The sequence below is a fragment of the Sapajus apella genome, unplaced genomic scaffold (genome assembly GCF_009761245.1).
Source record: "Sapajus apella isolate SASKATOON/1434 unplaced genomic scaffold, GSC_monkey_1.0 scaffold39, whole genome shotgun sequence".
NCBI lineage: Eukaryota > Metazoa > Chordata > Mammalia > Primates > Cebidae > Sapajus > Sapajus apella.
Window position 1 is genome coordinate 7,087,171 of NW_022436979.1, and position 22,474 is coordinate 7,109,644.

Below are 22,474 nucleotides of genomic sequence, written 5' to 3' on the forward strand. Positions count from 1 at the left end.
GAAAAAAGAAAAAAATTTAAGTGCTTTGAAAGGGTTCACAAATGTATAACTAGAATATAATCTATTTTGAGCAAAGAGAATTGGGTTATATGCTATTCTAGATTGAGTCAAACCAGTAAGTCATTTTCAGTTTACAGGATTCAGTTCAACATTGTATTAACATTAATGAAAATGCCAACTCCCATTCAGAGCAGATGACCAACAGATGATACCAGAGAGGACATCTTAAAGCACCTTTTTTTTCTAGTAAGTGATGATTGTGTCCTACAACCTTCTGTGTTAATTAGCTTGGAGTGCCTCCATAATGCTTAGGCCAGGTTGCGCAGAACCCCGCAAACATCTTTTCATCAACCCCTTTGTTGTGACCTTTCCTTAATAGGAAGGCAGAGAACTTCAGACCTTTATGCCTCTTAGTAGGTTTTAAAGTTTTGAAACAATGACTGTCTTTTTGTCAATAGATGCCTGGGTCTTACATTTCTGAAGAGAGGAAAATCTATCCAAAACAAAACACAATAGATTCTAATTTTATGAACTGTTCATTAGGCAGTCTGGCTTTACTTACGACAGTTGTGCTGGTCTAGAAGTTCATAGTATTTATTGATTTCTCTTCTTTCTGATGATCATTATTGCTATTTTGTAGCAATATTGATATTGTAAAATATAAATTGTTTTTATTTTGCTAAAGGGAAATGCTTCTGTATTCTTAAAAATTGAGAATCAAACAGTATTTAAAGTACTTTTTCTGGTTTATCCCCTGTGTCTGTCATATGGCATAACTCTAAAGAAGTCCACTCAGATATCAAGGATGAATGAAAATTCTCTGAAAGAGAAGTACAGATTATTGTGGGTCCAACTCTATACCATACACTGTAGAAAGCAGAGAAACCACTACCACCTAAACTTGTAGTACACCGTGGGGAGGAGAGCCTATGAAGTTGATTCCCAGTGTAGGTCTGCAGTGGCCATGGAGCTGAGAAATGACTGAAACAGGGAGGAGGAAGGAGGGATCTGTCTGCCTAACTTTGGTAATGCTATTGTATTTTCTTAGATTACCCTCTTCACTCTTTTCTGCCTCCTCAATCCTTATCTAGCTGTTCAAAGTCTAGTTCAAATCCTGCCTCCAGGAAACTTTATCAGGTTCAAATCGTCCCTCCAGGAAGCCTTATATGCTTACTCCAACTCAAAATTATTTCTTTACCTAGCTATTTACAGTGTTTGTTTAACCAACAACCTAGCCCTTAAGACTGCCTGGCATTTTCTAATAAAAGCTATCATTTTTCTGAATACAGACTATTTGCTTGCTTTTATTTCTCAGCAGCTCCATGAGATACATACTATCATTGTCCCAGATTTATATTGTGTCTCTCTCTTCAGATCTATTAATATTTGCTTTATGTATTTAGGTGTGCTAATGTTAAGTGTATATATATTTACAATTATATTCTCTTGACTTATTGTCTCCCGTACCACTATATAATGACCTTCTTTGTCTCATTTCCAGTACTTAAAGTACATTTTATCTGATATAAATATAGCTACCTTGAAAGTATAGCTCTGTTTTGATTTCCATTTGCAGGGAATATATTTTTTTATTTATTCACTTTCAGTCTATGTGTCCTTCAGGTAAAGTGAATCTGTTGTGGGCAGCAATAGTTAGGTCTTATTTTTTTATCCACCCAACCACTGTTTTGAGTGGATAATTTAACCCATTTACATTCAAGGTAATTATTGATAGGTAAGGACTTATTGCCATTATGTTTGTTACTTCCTGGTTGCTTTATAAATCCTTCATTCTGTTCTTCTCTTTTGCTGTCTTTTTAAATGATTAGGCAATTTTCTCTACTGCTATCCTTTGATTCCTTATTATTTAAATGTTGAATATCTGCCCTAGGTGTTCTTTGTGGTTACATTAGGTTTACATTATAACATCATCTAGTTATAACAGGCTATTTTAAGTTGATGACAACTCAGATTGCATTAAAAAACGACGCTTTTACTCTCTTCCACATTTTGCTTTTGCTGTCACAATTTATATTTTTATATTGTGTATCAACAAATTACATTGTAGCTATTAGTTTATATTTTAACCTTCATACTAAAGTATAAGTGATTTATATACCACTATCACAGTATTATTCTGAATTTGTGTACTTTTACCAGTAAGCTTTATGCTTTCATATGTTTTCATATTACTAATTAGCATCCTTTTCTTTCAGCTTGAAGAACTCTTTTTGCTATTTCTTATAAGACAAGACTAGTGGTGATTAACTCCCTCAGCTTTTGTTTGTCTGGGCAAGTCTTTTATCTCTCCTTAATTCTGAAGGACAGCTTAGTCAGATATAGTATTCTTGGTTGGTGGTTTTTTCTCCTTTAGCACTTTGAATGTATCATCTCACTCTCTCCTTGCCTATAAGGTTTCTGCTGAGAAGTCTACTGCCAGTCTTTCTGGAACTCCCTCGTATGTTATTTGCTCCTTTTCTCCTGCTTTCATGATCCTCTTTTTGTCTTTGATTTTTGACATCTTGATTATAGTATGTCTTGGTGTAGTCCTGTTTGGATTGAATCTGATTGTAGACTGTTGGCCTTCCTGTACCTGGATATTTATATCTTTCAGATTTGAAAAGTTTTCTGCTTTTACTTCTTTAAATAAGTGTTCTGGGCCTTTGACTCTCTTCTTCTTCAATTCAGTTCAAATATTTGCTATTTTGATGCTGTCCCATAAATCCCATAAACTTTCTTCATTCCTTTTCTTTCTTTTCTCTCCTCCATATGTTTTCAAATAACCTGTCCTTAATGTTACAGATTTTTACTTCTGCTTGAGCAGTTCTGCTACTGATGCTCTCTACTGCATTTTTCATTTAACCTGTTGTGTTTTTCAGCTTCAGAACATTTGAGTTTTAAGAAATACTTTCAATTTTTCTGTTAAATTTCTCATTTTGATCATGTGTTGTTTTCCTGACTTTATTGAATTGTTTCTTAACATTGTGTGTTAAGCTTTTATAAACCATTATTTTGAATTTTTTGTCAGTTCATATATCTCCATTTTGGCAGAGGGCAGCTCCTAGGAGATTATTGTGTTCTTTTGGTGGTATTATGTCTCCTTGCTTTTTCATGTTTTTTGTTGCCTTATGTTAATAATCTGTGCATTTGAAGAAGTAGGACTTATTCCTGCCTTTGCAAACTGGCATTTTCTGGGGAAGCCTTTCACCAGTCACCTCATCCAGAGATTCTGAGCAGGTCATCTGGTGTGGTCCTCTGGCAGACTTACTATTGAAGGCCTTGGACTTGGTGCCTGGATCAGCAGGTGGGTGGGCCTGGTACCTGGGTCTCTAGGTCTGTGGGGTTGGGCCTGGAGCCTTGGATCCCCTGTCATTGGATCTGTAAAAGTAGGATTGGAGTCCATATCCTCAGAGGTTGACCTGAAGCCTGGGGTCACAGGGGCTGACCTGTTGCTGAGGTAGGTCTTGAGTGTGAGTGTACAGAAGCTGACCACGTGCTAGGATGGGCCTGGTACCCGAGTCTGCAGGATTGATCCTAGAGCCTTGGTACATGAGGCCAGCTTGGCAGCAGGGTCTGCTGGGCTGGGCCTGGATCCTGGCCCTGCTGGAGCATGGGGCAACAGGGACTTATTCTGTTCTTCTCTCTTGCTGTCTTTTTTTTTTTTTTATGATTAGTTGGTTTTCTTTAGTAGTATGCTTTTATTTCTTACTGGAGGGACAAGATTGGCACTGGGAAGTCTTGAAGCCTATGTCCAGAGATGCCAGCCAGGTGCCTCACACCCAGGCCAATGACAGGTTAGACAGCCCAATGACAGACCCAGCCCCTGTCATTGGGCTGTGTCTGAAGTCTGGGGCTGTGTAGGGCAAGTTGGCTCTAGGATGGTCTGAAACCCAGATGGGCATGGAACCTGGGGTCATAGAGGCTGGCCTGGTGCTCCTGGGTATGGAGCCTATACCTGCAGAGGCCAGCCTGATGACTAGGACTGCAGGGCCAGCTTGGTAGCTTGGGTGGGCCTGAAGCCTGGGGCTAACGGGGCTGCTGGGGTTGGCCTGGTGGTGGGGCAGGTCCAGAGACTGAGCCTGCCAGGCTGGCCTAGAGCCTGTGGCTGCAGGATCCTGCCTGGTGCTGGGACAGACTTTGAGGCTCAGTCCACAGGTAGGTACCATCCTGGAACTGGGACCTCAGGGGCTGGCCTGGCACTTGGTGGGACTAGAGCCTGTATCTGCAGCCCAGAAGCTGGTCTGCAGGTGCAAGCCTGAGGACAAGCTGCAGGAGACAACCTGGTGCTGGCTTTTATTGAGGCAGGCCTTGTTTTGCTGCCAGGTCCAAAGCAGAGTCTAGTGCTTATTTCTCTCTCCCTCCCTCATGCTGAGGATACCTCGCTTCAAGCTGTGCTGCCTGGGTTTGGGAGAGGGGTGATGCAAGTGATGTCGAGCTGTCCTTCCTACCGTCTTTGGTGCTACATCCAGGTGCTGTAATCTCTCACTTGGTTTCCTTAGTTCTTATGGAGGGTGTTTTTCTATGTGGATGGTAGCTCAAATTGATATTTCTCTTGGGTGGGGGTGATATCTGCTGGCAAGTCCTATTCTGCCATTTCTTGATGTCTGTCTCAAATTGTCCCAGCTTTACAGATGAAGAAACCGAAGTTCAGAAAACTTGTATCTCTTGCCAAGGACACAAAACTATTTAGTAGAGTCAAGGTTCAAACTTCAGTCTTCGTGAATTCAGAGGTTGCTTGTTTCCACTGTGTGGATGTGGAATCTGAAACTAGTCTTTAGATTCTGTGAGATTTTTCTTCCTCTCTTATGTTCTAAGAAACGGGAAGTAGAAAAGAACAGTGATGGAAGAGGGGGAACTGTCCTTGAGTCTGCACCCTCTACAGTTCTGTTGCTGGGAGAGGTTGGAGAGGGGCTGTGGAGAGAGTGTCCTTAGTGCCCAGATGAAAATCTTTCTCCCACTGGAGTGGTTGCAGATTTACCAAACTGCCATGCAACTTCAGCCAAGGTGTGACACTACCCCTGGCGGCTACTGTCTACCATTGCCAGGTCTTTGGAAACTGCTGCTTTTGCCAACAGAGCCTTTGTGCAAAAGGGCACTTTGCTTTCTGTCCCTGTGGCCATCACCAGCTTCTCACTGACAGCTCCTGTCTGTAACTGTTGGGGTTTACCATCCAATAAGTGGACTCTATCAGCTTGCTTCATCTGTGTTGTCTCATGTTGCTGTGTGTCTGAGGTATGATCATTTGCCCTTTCTTCACTTTTTCATAGCTGTCTAATTTATATTGTTTTGAGTACCAAGACTGTACAGTGGGCTCCAGAACTTTTTCCAAAGGGGATCTGTTGCCTTTTAACTGGAGCTGTTGTCGTGTGTGCTGACCAAGAATGCCCCTGGTGGTGGGCATTCTTTTATGCTTTTTAAAATATGCTTTTTTTAAATATATGCTTTTTAAAAATCAAATCAAAAAAATTTTTTGTAAAAAATACAAAAAAGAATAAAATAATTACCACCCAAAGATAACTTTCTAAATTTGCTATATATTATTACAATATTTTCCACATAGATATATAATTTACATAAAGAAAATATACTACTTAAATAAAATAATTTTGTACGTATAGCTTAGCTTCCTTTCTTTCAAAACTATCTTACATACCAATAAATGTTTCCTATATCATTTAGTGGTAGAATTGTTCAGCTAATCTTCTATTAAGGTTGTTTCTCACCTATCTGCTGTTGTAAACAGTTTTGTGATAAGAGTTGATGTAGCTAATTTTTTTGTGCACATTCTTAAATATTGTACCTTTCTTCCCTTTCTGGTTTATTTTTTAAGTAATGTGTGTGCATGAGGGAAGTAACTAAGTTGCTCTCCCTACTGACCCACAGTGTTATGATTTCTATTTTTTTTTTTTTTTTTTTTTGGAGACGGAGTTTCGCTCTTGTTACCCAGGCTGGAGTACAATGGCGCAGTCTCGGCTCACCACAACCTCCACCTTCTGGGTTCAAGCAATTCTCTTGCCTCAGCCTCCTGAGTAGCTGGGACTACAGGCATGTACCACCATGCCCAGCTAATTTTTGTATTTTTAGTAGAGATGGGGTTTCACCATGTTGACCAGGATGGTCTCGATCTCTTGACCTCGTGATCCACCCGCCTCAGCCTCCCAAAGTGCTGGGATTATAGGCGTGAGCCACCGCGCCCAGCAGTGTCATGATTTCTTTAGAGTACATTTCTAACATTTTAGTTGTTGGATCAAAGGGTATGCAAAATTTTAAGTCATTTGCCTTTTAGAAAGATTGTGTAGGTTTACTCTTTCACCAATAACTGAAAACCTCGTGGACAATGGATATTTTCATTTCAGATTTTGTCAACTTCATAAGTGAAAAATGAACCTCATTGTTTTTAACTTATATTTTTAAATTGCTAGTGAAGTTGAATATATTTTTTTATTTACAAATTGGTCACTTGAATGTTTCTTCTTTTGTAAATGGCCTGTTTTTTCGTATTTTTTTTTTTTTTTTACCATTGATGCATTTATGTGTTCCTATTGATTTGTAAGAGTTTTCTAGGGGAGGGGGCTTGGATTTAAGAATATTAACAATTTGGGTGTCATAAATATTAGTTACTCCCTCCAGTTGTTTTTATTTTATTTGTGATATTTTAAACTATTATTCAAGATTAAAGAAGATGTAAAAGTTAAAAATGAAAAGTATAATCATGCTCATTTCATATTTTCTACCTAACAGCATTAGAAAATATACAATTCTTTCTATTTTTGATTTAACAATAGAATATTTCTATGCACTTAGAAAAGATGTGAATTTGACTTACCCTTTCCCCTTTGCCTCTTATTTTATTAATATTTTAGATTTAAAACTTTTTATTTACTCTTATGACTTGAAGTAACACACCTAATTCTATTTTTTATTCCATTATCATTCAGCAGCATCTCTTGACTCCCTACTTTATAAAATGAGAATATTAGCAGCTTTATCCCTTCTCGCCCCCTTGTCCCTGCAGACTGAGCCCAGAGCATTTCCAGGAGCTTCTCCGTCCTCCATAGTCTACACAGGACAGCCTTTCATCTCCACTGCAGCTCTTTCAGCTGGTTTATCTCCCAGCTGGCTCTTATCTGCTTCCTGTCCTTCCAGCCCGTCTCTTCCCTGTTACAGGTTTTCCTCCTTGTACCTCTGTCTTTTTATTTAAATGGTTCTCTGAAGATGAAAGGCAAAGGTGCCTAGCTTGGCATCTTGAGCTGAACATTGTGGTGCTTTGGATGTATAGAAATTTTAACATTTTTATGTGATTAAACCTTCGAGTGATTCCTTTTGGTTTCTACCTTTGGTGCCATGTTTAGAAAGTCCTTCTCCAATTTAAAATTATGTTTTCTTTAGCACTTTTGTGAATTCTTTCTAACTTTGAAATCTTTGTTCATTTCTAGAATTTATTTTGGTGGGTAGAATAGTTTGGAGATTTATCTTTCGTTCAAATGGTTAGCCAACTACTCAGTATCATTTACTAAATAATACAAAGTTTTGAAGTACTGAACTCTACATATATTTGTGCCTGTTGCTGAGCTTTGCTTCTTTAATCTGTCTGTTATGCACATTGGTGCCAAACTTTTAATTATTGCCATTTCAATATTTTAATATCTGGAGGGCAGGTCTTCACCACCATTGCCCCCATCATTGTTCTTTTTCAAAGTATTTCTAGTTGATGTTGTATTCTCTCTTCGCTACTGCAAAAGGAGAAGTTTGCTATAGTATACACATTTGAATGAGGCTGACTTGGTCAGCCCATGTCTTAGCTCTTCTTCAGTATTTCTTTCCAGCCAAGTGGAGAGAGTAAAACTTCTATGGAATACGAGTTTCTCATTCACCCAGGTTTGCTTTCACTTGCTTTCAGGTCTAGGACTGGAAAATGCAGTACATGCCAATAATTCTAGCCTTCTCTGATCTGTAAACATGTATCTTCATCGACATTTGTGTAGTTCCTTGGAGCCAAAAGGAAAATAGTCACTTAACCAGATTTTACTCTAAACATTTCAGGTCTACTTCCACTCCCTGGCACCTGCTAGTACCTCCCAGTCACCCAATCTAATCTCCTAGTCTCTGGCATCTGACCCAGCCTCCATCACTGCCTCCCGCAGGAATGTGTAGATGCCCTTCAGTCCATTTCATCAGTCTCCCTCTTTCCCACCCTACCTGCCAATGTATCCTTGGCCTGCTTGCCTTCCTTTCCCAGGTGCCAGCACAGAAAGTTTGTGACCTCAGGTGCCTTTGTGCTCAGGTAGAATTAGGCACCTAGCAATTTAAGAAATACTTATGGCTGAGCGCGGTGGCTCACACCTGTAATCCCAGCACTTTGGGAGGTCAAGGCAGGTGGATCACGGGGTCAGGAGTTCCAGACCAGCCTGACCAACATGGTGAAACCCCGTCCCTACTAAAAATACAAAAATTAGCCAGGCGTGGTGGCAGGCACCTGTAATCCTAGCTACTCAGGAAAATGAGGCAGGAGAATCGCTTGAACCTGGGAGGTGGAGGTTGCAGTGAGCCAAGATCATGCCACTGTGCTCCAGCCTGGGCAACAGAGCAAGACTCTGTCTCAAAAAAGAAAGAAAAAGATAAAACTTGTTTAATTATGCTTACCTAGAAACATTGCAACATCAACATAACTGACTCCAGCCAGAAGAATGAGTACTTGTTTCCTGCTGGGAAGGATGCCAAGAAACCTGTGCTTTGGAGTCTCTGTGGGCACGGAGCCTGTGTTTGAGGCAGATGGAATTTCAGCCTTCGGAAACTCACCGTCATTGACTCTTTCCTAAACATACTAAATGAAAAATGGTCACCTTTGCACCTTTGCACAAATCTCTATCAAAAGCCAGGGAGAGCAGAAAACCTTTTTTACTACTTTCATTTTCCTTTTATTTATTTATTTTTTTGAGACAGAGTCTCTCTCTGTTGCCCAGGCTAGAGTGCAGTAGCGCCATCTCGGCTTGCTGCAGCTCCCGCCTCCCAAGTTCCAGCTATCCGTCCGGCTCGGCCTCCCAAGCAGCTAGGAGTACAGGCTAATATTTTTATATTTTTGTAGACATGGGGTTTCACCATCTTATCCTGGCTGGTCTTGAACCCTGGGCTCAAGCCATCCGCCTGCCTCGGCCTCCCAGGATTGCAGGGGTGAGCCATCATGCCCAGACTACTTTTTCTTTTCACATTTGCTGATTTTGTCCCATCCTTCTTTTTGATGCTGCAACAAAAAAAAAATGAAAATGTTAAATATTAAATATCTTCTGTAGAAGATACTTTATTAAAATTCTATTTCAGTACTATCCAGTAGAAAAATAAATGCAAGTCATATATATAATTGTAAATTTTCTAGTAGCCATATTAAAAATAGCTTTAAAAACCCAGATGAAATTAATGTTAACATTTTATTTAAGCGAGTGTATTCAAAAGGCTGTGTCAGCATGTAATCAATATTAAAAAATATTGAGATGCCTTACGTTCTTTTTTTCATTTGAAATCTGGTGTGTATTTTACATTTACTGTACATCCCAGTTTTGGCCAGCCACATCTCAAGAACTACATATAAAATCACTACTTCCAAATATTGAGTGATTTTACTAGTGTCTTTATATTGGAAAAACCACATCTAGACGTTCTTAACTAGCGATGCATGTTAACAATTACCTGGAAGCTTTTCCTAAATACACATTTCTGCCTGTACCCCTCACTAGATCTGTTAAGGTAAAAATCTCTGTTCTGTGTGAGCCTGGGCATGTGTCTTGAGAAGGATACATAGGTGATACTGACAAGTACATTTAACTAAGAAGGTCCAACTTCTTTGTTCTACCTATGATGAAACACATCACAGAAAGTTTGTGACCTCAGGTGCCTTTGTGCTCAGGCAGAATTAGGCACCTACCTATGATGAAATTAGGTTCTACCTATGATGAAACATATCCTGTTTCATCATAGGTAGAACAAAGCTTTCCCACAGAGAGTAATGATACAGACCTGAGTATTCCATCCACAAATCTCGTGTCATTTTTGTCTTATCATTTCTAATATACAGGATAGGAATGCAGACTACTATTATACACAGATTTGTTCAACAGCAAGAGTCAGCAACAAAGCGATTTTCGAGTTAATTTTTAGATTGTCAGGAAATTAAATGTGAAATATACCTGCACGTGTGTGCACGAGCGCATCACACACACGGGCACACACACACACACACACACTGTCTAAATAGTCTTGTTAAATGACATTTCATTGTGATGGGTATGACTGCATAGATTTTATATGTATTCCCATTTTCCTGATACCTTTTAGACTCACCTCATATATTATACTTTCCTGAAACTGCTTTTAAAAATCTATACCAAAATAGATACCCAGGGCCATTATAATTATTTTAGTATATCTCTGAACATCATGACCGAATACAAAACTTTTTCAGCCTGTCAGTTTTCAAAGTGTCAACTCTGGATTTTTCAGGTTAAAATTTCATATTTTTAAACTGATAACAAGGCTGCCAGATATCAGCAGGCAGTGTGGTTGACTACTCTGTAATTTTATGGGAATTTTTTATAGGTGAATCACAATGGCTTGCTTCTCTCTTTCACATAGTGCTGACAAGGACAACACATGTGCTATACTGAAAGATAGTAAGTCTCAAAAAGGTCATCCAAAGGTAATTTGAGGATTATTTTCGATGAGTTGGAGATATGAATAAAAATGTTTGCTCTTTAACAATTTTGTATGAAGTGAGCAAACTTAGATTATCTAGTTTTATTTAATGCAAGTGAATTTAACAATTAAATTATTTTCATAGCTCTTTAATCCATATCCTTATTAAAAATCAACTTAAGTCTACAGAAGTCACAAGTAATTAACAAGGCATGTTAAATAAAATAATGGTATCTGTAATAGCCTACAAACAACTACTAGACTTTAAATTTTTTAAAAAGCATTTTAAAGGTCCAAATTGTTTAAACAGATTATTTAGCAGTGATCAGGATGGTTATATGACACCCACTTGAAAGAAGCTTCAATGTAGATTTTCTAGACTAATTGTCTTTTTACAAATGGAAGATTCTGAGACATCCGAAGAGATGAAGGGATTAACTTCAGTCACACAAAGATTCCCTGCCAGTGCTATTTTACCACTGTCTTCTGACTCACTTCAGTTGGCTTTTTTTTTTAATCAGCTAACGGTGACTTTCTTTTGCTAGAATGTAACAGCATATTAAGGTGTAGTGATTTGCTATAATGAAGTGATTTAAAATATTTTGACACATGTCTATTGGACATATCAATAAAACAGAACAAAGACAATAGCAGCATTACTTCAGTGCTTCAGAGTCCCACGTGCATTTCCTTCCATGTGTCTACCATAGGGCATTAAAGCGCATGAGCATTTCTTCTAAAATAGGTTTCCTAACTGAGTACAAGATCCACATTTTAAAAAATACCTTTTGTGGAAAATACTAAAACTTGGAGCCACAGCCTTATTTCTCTCTCTTAACATAGTTGCTCACTTCGTGGGGGAAAAAAAGTCCACTTTGGACAAGTGGATGTAATTGTATATGTAATGCACTGGGAAGTATGAGTTACTATTGATTAACTCGTATTAAATATCTGAGAAAAATGTATGTATTATAATTTTAAGCTGATGAGATGATAAATAGAAAAAGCCCTTATTTGGAGTTCTCTGATGTATTCTTAGTGTTCAAGACCCTTAAAACAAAAAATATGATTTCTCATTTTACATTCTTCTCCTTTCTAGTGTTTTTTTTTCTTCTTATATAGAACAGTGATTTTATTGTAGAATTAAAACTGATAAACCTGATCCTCAGCTCTGTGCTATTTTGGTTACCCCATGAGGCGCTGCTCCCCATAAACCTGAGAGTTCGTTAGAAGGTACCTAGTTCAGAAGATTATCAGCTTTAAGCAATTGCCATCCAAGAGAGTAAAGAACTACTCTGGAAGCTGGCAAGAAAAAAAGGAGTTGTTATTTCTATGCCAATGTTTCTAGAACTGGTTAGGCAATGAGATAGTAGTCCTTAATACAATTGAGCTGTGATGTATAATACCAATAGTCATACACAGTTTCAGACTCGGATTGATATTTTTGCAATCAAATAAAGGAGGCTGTTTTCACACATCCTAAAAAAACTATGATTTGATAGCCACATAGAGATTATTTCTTAGTAATTTTTGAAGGCCTGCTAACCAAAACATTGTAATAAAATTCACTCTTATGAAATTAAGAGTTAAATCACAAAAATACAACTGTTCAGATAAATATTCAAGCATTGACAGGTGTACAGCACCTCCGTTCTGTTTGCTGGCCATTATGTTTTTACCAGCTTTGGTTTTGAAAGTCCCATCTTTCACCTTGATTGAATTACATGAACATCCTTTCCTATTATTACTCCAAAAGAGTCCTCATAATTTTTTATAGCACCTTTGATTTTAGACTGAAGGCTTTTAGATAGACTTAAATAGATTCTTCTACTATATGTTTCTGAAATGTTGACCCCTGTACTTTACTAATGTACATTTCACTTTATAAGGTTAATGTAAGGGCTTTTCTATGGCTCCAGGCAAACCTCAAAGAATCTCTGGTTTGCAAAAAAGATCAAGATGCCTCTGGAAATAAATATGACCCAATGGTGTTACTATTTTTTTTTTTTTGCAAGACCTAGGTTGAGAAGTGATCATTATACTGTGTATTCTTTAATCTTGATGTTTTTAAAGAAGTTTAAGTGTTGTATCCTTTCAGCAATTAAGTTCAGTTCAAAAGACAGAATAAATACAAAACTCTTAAAACAAAAATAAAAACTCTCAAGAGACCACATTGTGATAAGTATTTCAGCCTCTGGATTTTGATAAACTAGAAAGCTTTATTTTGAGGAGTCATTAACTTGCAGTTTGGCCCAGATCACTCTGTAAGGTCATAGTAGCTTTAGGCCTGTTATCTCTAACTAGCTTGCCCACTGGGACAGAAAGTGTGTTCCAAAAGAAAGAGCAAGATCTCTGTGATTAAATTGAGTCTACAGGGGACTGAGAGCCCTAAGAAAACTCCAGATTTTAAGAAACCTTCAAAGAGAAAAGGGACTGACAGATCCAGATAAGCCCTAGGGAAAAGTGAAGTGCTTGGTGCGTGTATATACTGTATAAGTTCTCAATACAGCTGTACAATGACTCGTCCAAATTTGGCTTCTTAAGCCTGGTAGAGTCAAATTTCTGGCACTTGGCAGCAGAGAATTTACAGAATGCCTTGATGGAATCAAGGCATTGATTCCATCCTGTTGCCCTTGTCTTCCTTTTGCTTCCAGACTTATGACTTGGATTTTTTTTTTTTTTTAATACTCCTTCCAGCCCTAGTAGTGACAGCATTTTCCAAAATGTTACTCAAAACCTCTCAAATACCAAAGGCAGTACCAACATATCCTGGCATCTATCCTATGATCGTGCTTTAGGAATACACCGACTGCCTCAGTGATGGCCAGATGCCAGTTCTTGTAGTCAAGTTGTGGCTTGGACACTTGGACTCATTCCCTTTGGTAATCCTATCATGATCCCTTACTGTCTTTCCTTCCTACCAGAATCTAAGCTCCTAGAAGGCAGGTGCTGTGATTTTTATCTCTTGTATTTCCACAGCCAAGTTGGCTAGAAACATGGTGGATCTACAAAGAAAGTTAGTTGAAAGAACAAATCCAACTATCCAAGAGGTTCTGAATACCCACTGGCTCCACCACCAAACTCTGCTCTTCTCCTGTTTTTTTGAGACGAAGCCTCTCCCTGTTGCCTAGGCTGGAGTACAGTGGTGTGATCTTGGCTCACTGCAACTTCTGTCTCCCAGGTTCAAGCGATTCTCCTGCCTTAGCCTCCCAAGTAGTTGTCAGGCGTACACCACCATGCCTGGCTAATTTTTGTATTTTTAGTAGAGATGGGGTTTCACCATGTTGCCCATGCTGGTCTCAAACTCCTGACCTCAAGTAATCCACCCACCTCGGCCTCCCAAAATGCTGAGATAAGGTGCCTGCCTTTCTCTTTTTAATGCACCCAATCCCTGGGGAGCCCGACTGAGGATCACAGCTGTGAGCTGGGGGAGGGCCCACTGTTGACCCTAAGACCTGGCCTGACTTGAGAAGCCCCAGATGTGGAATTTCATCGGGCTCAAGGAATCCTTTCAAGGAGCATTCTGACAATAGAACCATATAAATTCCACTCTTCTTTTTGTCAACTATTTTGAAACTGTTCTAGTGATTAAGATTGATCTAGAAAATATGAACTGCATTTTTACAAACATTCAGAGCTTCAAAACTAGCTTTGAAAGGCCAGGCATAGTGGTTCATGCCTGTAATCCCAGCACTTTCGGAAGTCAAGGCGGGCAGATTGCTTGAGCCCAGGAGTTCGAGACCAGCCTGGGCAACGTGATGAAACCCCCTACTCTATTAAAAAAAAAAAAAAATCAGCTGGGCATGGCAGTGTGGGCCTGTTTTCTCAGCTGCTTGGGAGGCTGAGGTGGGAGGATGGCTCGAGCTGGGAAAGCAGAGGTTGCCGTAAACTGAGATTTTCAGCCTGGGTGACAGAGCAAGATCCTGTCTCAAAAAAAGCCCACAAGCTGGCTTTAAAGTGAACTAATAATGATGTCTATGTCATTTCTATATATGATATTTGATCACTCTTTTCTCTCTTAATATTGTTTCAACTTCTGATTTACTTTAGCAAACATTTTATTCATTAAAAGTACAAAGGTAAACTTAAACCATACAAATAATCAGCCAAATCAGTCGAATCTAAATGAAGTCTTTTATACAAAAACCTAAATGCTTAAAATAGATAAGTACAGTATTTTATCTTAATTGTGGAGGGGTTAACATGTTGCTGGGCTTTTGACATCAAGGATGTCTATGTTCGAATCCTGACTTTGTCTCTTGTTAGTACTAGTTGTATTAACTTAAATAAATCACTTTCACCTTTCCAAGTCTCAGCGTTTTCTTTTATAAAAACTATGGTTATCAGGAGGATTTTGTGAGAGAATTATATTTGAAAAAACCTGCTAGGATGTATTCTTTAGTAAACATTCAGTATTTGGCTCTCTATTTGGCAACTGAGTGATGGGTATGTTCCCCAGGTGTGAGGGTCACTGGGTTGAGGTTATTGTCTTGTGGTTTCAGTAATTTGGTCTCTTGTGTACTATTCTTATTATATGTTTTTATATAGTTTAGAAAATCTAATCTGTAGAGAATCTGATTCTTGTTTTTTGGCCACATTTTCAGATCTATCACTCATCTACTGTGAGGATATTAAAAGGAATACTTGGTCAGTTTGTTCAATTAATCAGAGAATGGTGCCATTAAGTTAAAAAAAATACATATACATGTATAGGCATGATCCTCATATGGATTAGTTTGTTAGCTGCATAGTCACAGATGAAATCCTGAGTTATTACCCTTCCTACAGATGTGTTGCTTGTTCATGGTGGGGATAAGGTTTTCAGTAAGGATAGTTTGTTAGTAATAAACTGTAACTACCATTGGAAGAACATTTCAAAGTACAGCATTATGCATTCTACTTATTTAGTCAAAAAACATCATTTTCGTTTCATGCGGTAATAGTCCGTTAATTTACCCTAATAATATTTCATAGATTTTGACATCTACTAGAACATAAGGTTGAAGTGAAAAGCATGTTGTAGTTTGTGCATTTTTATTTTCTACAAAAGAAAACCAAAATTACCTTACATACTTATTTAAATTGGACTTTTTTTTTTTTTTTTTTTTTTGAGACAGAGCCTGGATCTATTGTTCAGGCTGGAGTGCAGTGGCACCATCTCAGCTCACTGCAACCTCTGCCTCCCAGGTTCAAGTGATTCTTCTGCCTCAGCCTCCCAAATAGCTGAGAGTATAGGCACTTGCCACCACATCAAGCTATTTTTTTTTTTTTTTGTATTTTTAGTAGAGATGTGGTTTCACCATGTTGGCCGGGATGGTCTCGATCTCCTGACCTCATGATCCACCCACCTTGGTCTCCGAAAGTGCTGGAATTACAGGCCTGAGCCATTGCACCCAGCCTTATTTCTATAGTTTTTGAGATTCAACTCTTGGAATCTTATACATATCTTTGCCTAAGTGATAGGGGGTGGTTTATGGTTTTTGCCATTCATAATTTTTCTTAAACCTTCATACCCACATTTAGCCATATGCACTTTAAGGCACACAGTGAAGATGAAATTTAATACACATCTAACTTCTGTGCAGACTTGGTGAGAAAGATATTTTGCAGCCTGCTTTCACTCTGTGAGTCATTAAGGAGTGGGTTGATAAACTTACATTGCAACCTCGCTTATAGGAGATTGTGCCTATTGTAAGATACTCCCTATAAAGCCAAAAGTAAAAAAAATGCTAAGGATACTGACAGTTGTTTATAAAATACAGTCATAGAGACATCAGGCTCCAGAGAGCTCTCTGATTAAATTTCATAATAACTTTATTTTCTCTGACTGAATCACTTTGTTAAATTTTGTCTTGGCTTCTGGAGACAGGGTAGGGAGACAGATTAAATTTCAATACCTTATGCTATTCATTGGGCTTGGGAGAGTTTCTTCAGCTTAAATGATAATAAAGATAGATTAGTGATTCTGGTTTATCTTCTAATCTTAGCATAGACATTTTCTGTAGATTAGAAGTCATTTCATTTGCGAACAAAATACGGCTTCTGATATAAAAAGAAAAATGAATCTTAATTCCCTAAGGCTTAGAAAAGATTGCTGGAATTTAGGAGTTGGGTAAATGGTTTTACTCTAACTACTACTCTAATTGAATAAACGTGAAAAGATTTTCTGAAAAGCTAAAAAGCTCTTAAAGTAAATTTGAGAGGATTTTTTTGCATTATTGAGAACAAGATAGTACATACCCTTACCTAAAATTCTCCCTCATGTTTTGTTTCCTTTGCTTTGGAAACAGCATCCAAGCAGGGCCACTCAGAAGGGTATGTGGGGGTGGGCGTTTAATGGTTGGTTGTTTGGAGGAACTTATGTACAGGTACCTAAAAAGAATAACTCAGGCAAGTCTCTCAGCCACTTAGATTTCCTATTTCTTTTTAGGTTAAGCATTGCTATTCACATTGTGTTGACTGTAGAAGGATTGATACTGTCCAGCACAAATAATGGTAAAACAGAATTTCTGCTTAGGACTTAGGTAAATATCAAAATATCTTAATGATAAGCACGTGTATTCTTTTAAATTTTGTCAGTTGCCCAGTGCTTCCATTCATTCATCACTTGTTTATTTTATTCAGCAAGCATTTATTGACCCTCTGCTGGTTCTGGGTTTTCCCATCCATACTGTGCTAGATGCTTGGTATGCAAAGATAAATGAGTTATGGTCTCTCCCCTCAAGCTGCCACCAACTACCAAATTCTTGGTCATTTTAGTTGTTTTATATTTTCTTTTCTTTTTTAAATTTTTAATTTTCAATAGGTTTTTGGGAACAGATGGTGTTTGGTTACATGAATAAGTTCCTTAGTGGTGATTCCCAAGATTTTAGTGCACCCATCACCTGAGCAGTGTACACTGTACCCAATGTGTAGTGTTTTATCCCTCACCCCCTTTCAGTCTTTCCTCTGAGACCCCAAAGTCTATTATATCATTCTTATCATTCTTTGCATCCTCATAGTTTAGCTCTCACTTATGAGTGAGAACATAGGATGTTTGGTTTTCCATTCCTGAGTTACTTTCTTACTCTCCAATTCCATCCAGGTTGCTGTGAATGCCATTATTTCATTCATTTTTATGGCTGAGTAGTATCCCATGGGGTATGTGTGTGTGTGTGTGTATCACATTTTCTTTATCCACTCATTGACTGATGGGCATTTGGGCTGGTTCCATATGTTTTGCAATTGCAAATTGTGCTGCTATAAACATGTGTGTGCAGTTATCTTTTTCTATAATGACTTCTTTTCCTCTGGGTACATACCCAGGCATGGGGCTCCTGGATCAAATGGTAGATCTATTTTGAGTTCTTTAGGGAATCTCCACACTGTTTTCCGTAGTGGTTGCACTAGTTGATATTCCCACCAGCAGTGTAAAAGTGTTCCCTTTTCACCACATCCCCACCAACATCTATTATTTTTGGATTTTTTGATTATGGTAACCCCTGTTGAAATAAGGTGATATTACATTGTGATTTTGATTTGGCATTTCCCTCATAATCAGTGATGGAGCATTTTTCATGTTTATTGGCCATTTGTATATCTTTCTTTGAGAATTGTCTATTCATGTCTTTAGCCCACTTTTTAATGGGAGTGTTTTTTTCTTGCTGATTTGTGTGAGTTCCTTTATAAATTCTGGATATTAGTCCTTTGTCGGATGTATAGATTGTGAAGATTTTCTCTCACTCTGCGGGTTGTCTGTTTACTCTGCTGATTATTTCTTTTGCAGTGCAGAAGCTTTTCAGTTCAACTAAGTCCTGTGTATTTATCTTTACTTTTGTTGCATTTGCTTTTGGGTTCTTAGTAATGAAGTCTTCGCATAACTAAGCCAATGTCTAGAAGGGTTTTTCTAATGTTTTCTTCTAGAATTTTTATGGTTTCGGGTCTTAGATTTAAGTCTTTGATCTGTCTTGAGTTGATTTTTGTATAAGGTGAGAGATGATGATCCAGCTAAATTCTTCTACATGTGACTTACCAATTATCTCAGCACCATTTGTTGAATAGGGTGTCCTTTCCCCACTTTATGTTTTTGTTTGCTTTGTTGAAGATCAGTTGACTGTAAGTATTTGGCTTTATTTCTGGATTTTCTATCCTGTTTTGTTGTTTTATATGCCTATTTTTATACGAGTACCCTGCTGTTTTGGTGACTATGACCTTATGGTATAGTTTGAAGTTAGGAAATTTAATACCTCCAGATTTGTTCTTTTGCTTAGTCTTGCTTTCGCTATTTGGGCTCTTTTTTGGTTTTATTTCTTTTCATCAGTATTCTTTCAGGAGAGCTACTAGGTGCTGGAGTTATAGCAGAAGAAAGACAGGAATAGTTTCTTTGCTTATGGAGTTATTCTCTAGCCTAGGAATAAAAGTCAACATGAATAAAATGGAGAAGCAATCAATGCTGAGCTGAATTTTTCAAATAGAGCAGAGCTATTAATCATATTAGGTCAGAGATATAATTATTTGGTGAGAGACTAATTAATAAATGAAATAAAATTAGAGGGTTTTTTGATACTAATTGAAATTATGGAACAACCAATAGAATAAAATCACATTCTAAAATTGTTTCTAGATTCAGACTTACAACATCCCTTAATTAACTTAGCATTTGATTTATAGAGAACTTTAAATATTTTAATAGTATTATCTATCAAATAGTTAATGAACTATTTTAACTTTCTTTGAAAAAGTTAAAAGGCAGATATCGCCAGTTTTAATATTTGACTCTGACTCAAATATCCTTAGTTAACTTAGCATTTGATTTATAGAGAACTTTAAATATTTTAATAGTATTATCTATCAAATAGTTAATAAACTATTTTAACTTTCTTTGAAAAAGTTAAAAGGCAGATATCGCCAGTTTTAACATTCGACTCTGACTCAAATATTGGTAAGTTTTGCTGTTACATCTAGACTTTATTACAAAAGCAAAGATTTAAATTAACTATATTTACTTCAATGGGATATAAAATTCAGATTTATTTTACTTTATCCATTCGTTAATTACCACTGTTCAGAGATTGTTCTTGTGAGGGATATGCTATTTTAGCATGACTCAGAAAAGGGGCCAGAAACCTTAATAAAAAACTGAAAAATTTAAAAGCATACAAAATACAAGCTGGGATTAGATTCAGAAGACATAAAATTAAGCTGTCAGATGCTGTAGTTTCTCAGTGCTGGTGTGACTTTCTGCTCCTGCCTCGTGATGGAACCAGGAACCATAACAGTTCACTGAGTCATGCTAGGCCATGGTATCAGCATGTGCTTGGCAGACCCTCAGTAAACCTTTGTGTGAGTGGAGCATTTATTGCATGATGATGATAATGTCAACATTACTTTAATAATTTATACCCCATATATATGCTTGGTTTTGGGTTTGTTTTAAAATCAGCTATTTATTATTTTATTTTATTTTTAGATGGAGTCTCACTCTGACCCCCAGGCTGGAGTGCAATGCTGTGATCTCAGTTCACTGCACGCTCTGCCTCCTGGGTTCTAGCGATTTTCCTGCCTCAGCCTCCTGAGTAGCTACGATTACAGGTGCCCACCACCACGCCCGGCTGATTTTTGTATTTTTAGTAGAGACAGGGTTTTGCCATGTTGGCCAGGCTGGTCTTGAACTCCAAAATTAGCTATTCTTTAAAAATTATGGGTTTGAAACTGAAGATTTAGCTATTCTAAACACTTCTTTAGAAATGTTAAACTATACCCGCCCTTCCTTAATCTATTACATTAAAATGGAACTTTTGTATAAAGTGCTTTCCCACACATGATCTCATTTGATCCTCTTGAAAGCTTTGTGACTGACATTGGACATTACTATTATCCCCATTTTACCAATGAGTTAACTGCTATTTGCCTGCAATTATATAGCTAATTAATGGAAGACATTGGCTGTAAACTGGGATTTGTCATGTCTACTTTACAGCTGAGCTCACCTTTCTATCATTGACCTGCAACAGTGTTTTAAATAAAATGACTACTAAGGTCAGAGCATCAGACTGCTAGTTTCTGCCAATGTGTCATTTTTGGCAATAATACAATAATGTTTTTCACAGTAAGAGTCATCCTAAAAAAAAAAAAAAATCCATCCTAGCCTCAGCACACTTCTCTACATCAATTCTAGGAAACACTTGTAGTTAGGTGAAGCTTCCTAAGGATCAGCAATCTTTTTAACAAAAGATGAAGCCTTCGAAATCTGCCTGATAGTGAGTGCAAGAGTTATGACCGTTGATACCCACTGTAGTCATCAAAAAGTCAAATCATACAGTCTGTAGTCTGCATACAATTCCACTCATTGCCTTTTAAATGCAGTAAACTTCCCCACTCTTTTTCATACCATATCTGTCTTTTTCTAACCTATATTAATTATTCAGTAAATATGATGAATAAATTAAGTGATAGTTTTTTAATTAGCGAAATTGCTCAGCCTGAGTTATATCTGCATTTCACTTTGATCTAAAAGAAGCAAATTATACTAGCTCTTGTATGAAAACTCTGTAATGGTAGCATAACTATTCAGTATTAACAACATTATTAAATGAAAAAAAACTGCACAATGTATTTTGTTATGCATATTTTCTTTAGGAATCCTTTCATTTTGGAATAAACTTAACTATTTCCCATAAATGAGACCCCCCACAGTCCAAAATTTCTTAAGTTGAGTGATCATTAAAATCACCTAAAGAACATTTTTTGTGTTATTTTTTTCTCAAACCTTTTGTAACTAAAATTTTCTTCCCATGTACAAAAAGCTGAAAGACTAGTACAATGAACCTTCATATAAGTACCTACTAAATTCAATAGTTGTTAATATTTTAGCAACTTGCTTTCTCTCTCCCACTTTCTCGCCCTCTCTGTGGATATATGTAGACCTATCTGGATATGTCTTTGCTTAATTTCAGTTTAGGTAAAGCATTATTGATAAAAATACTTCTTCATTTGAGGTGTGTACTTCATATTGCATTACATCAGGTGGCAAATGATGTCAGGTTGTTTCATCGTTGGTATTTGTATTAAATCATTTGTTAATGGTAGTAACTACCAGATCTGGTTTTTTGTTGTTGTTGTTGTTGTTGTTTTTGTAAATAACAAATGTGCCTGGGTACTTTGGTATTATGTGAATATCCCATTGCTAACATTTCACCTAAGGGAAACCATCCTTTTGTCCGTACCTGAACTATTGTTCCATCAGATTCTGTTGTTACAATTACATTGATTAGCTGGCCTTCTTCTGTAAAAGTGAGCATTTCCTAATCAACTGTGGGTTGACTACAGTTTCTTCTAAAAAGTTAGGGTAAATTTGTAATTCTTCCCCTTTACCACGTTTCAAGTAGATCTCACCATATCAAATATTTCCCATTATTTTTTCAATACTACTTTTCTTTCTGACATACTTTTCTTTCTCACCTTCCAATTTCCTGCCTCAAACCCCAAATCAGCCGTTTCTTCAAGAAACCTCCATTCTTTTTAGTATTTAGAAATCAAGCTTGAAATGTTAGACATCCCTATCATACTTGTATCATTGCTTCTAGACCGTTTCAGTGTACATTGCAAAGAAATAATGTGTATTTCTTTTAATCATGAGTTCATGTTAATATTTATAATTCAAATTTAAAATTAATTTTTAAGATTTTATTTGTATATCACATTTAAAACTTGTATTTGTTTGATTCATATATACACATGTAGTTTTAGGTTACAATAAAATTCTGAATGAAGTTTATGATTTCATTGCAGTTCTTTTTTGTCCCTGGGG

General features: G+C 37.3%; 1 protein-coding gene and 1 long non-coding RNA gene across 5 annotated transcripts in view; both read left to right on the forward strand.

The window, feature by feature from the left end:
- GALNT7 (polypeptide N-acetylgalactosaminyltransferase 7) overlaps window positions 1–22,474 on the forward strand; it is a 156,086-nt gene that overhangs the window by 39,311 nt on the left and 94,301 nt on the right. The window lies entirely within an intron of this gene.
- On the forward strand, window positions 9,123–12,689 carry LOC116565180. The gene is made up of 2 exons (XR_004275297.1): window positions 9,123–9,840; window positions 9,935–12,689. It is a non-coding gene; the product is annotated as an uncharacterized LOC116565180 (long non-coding RNA).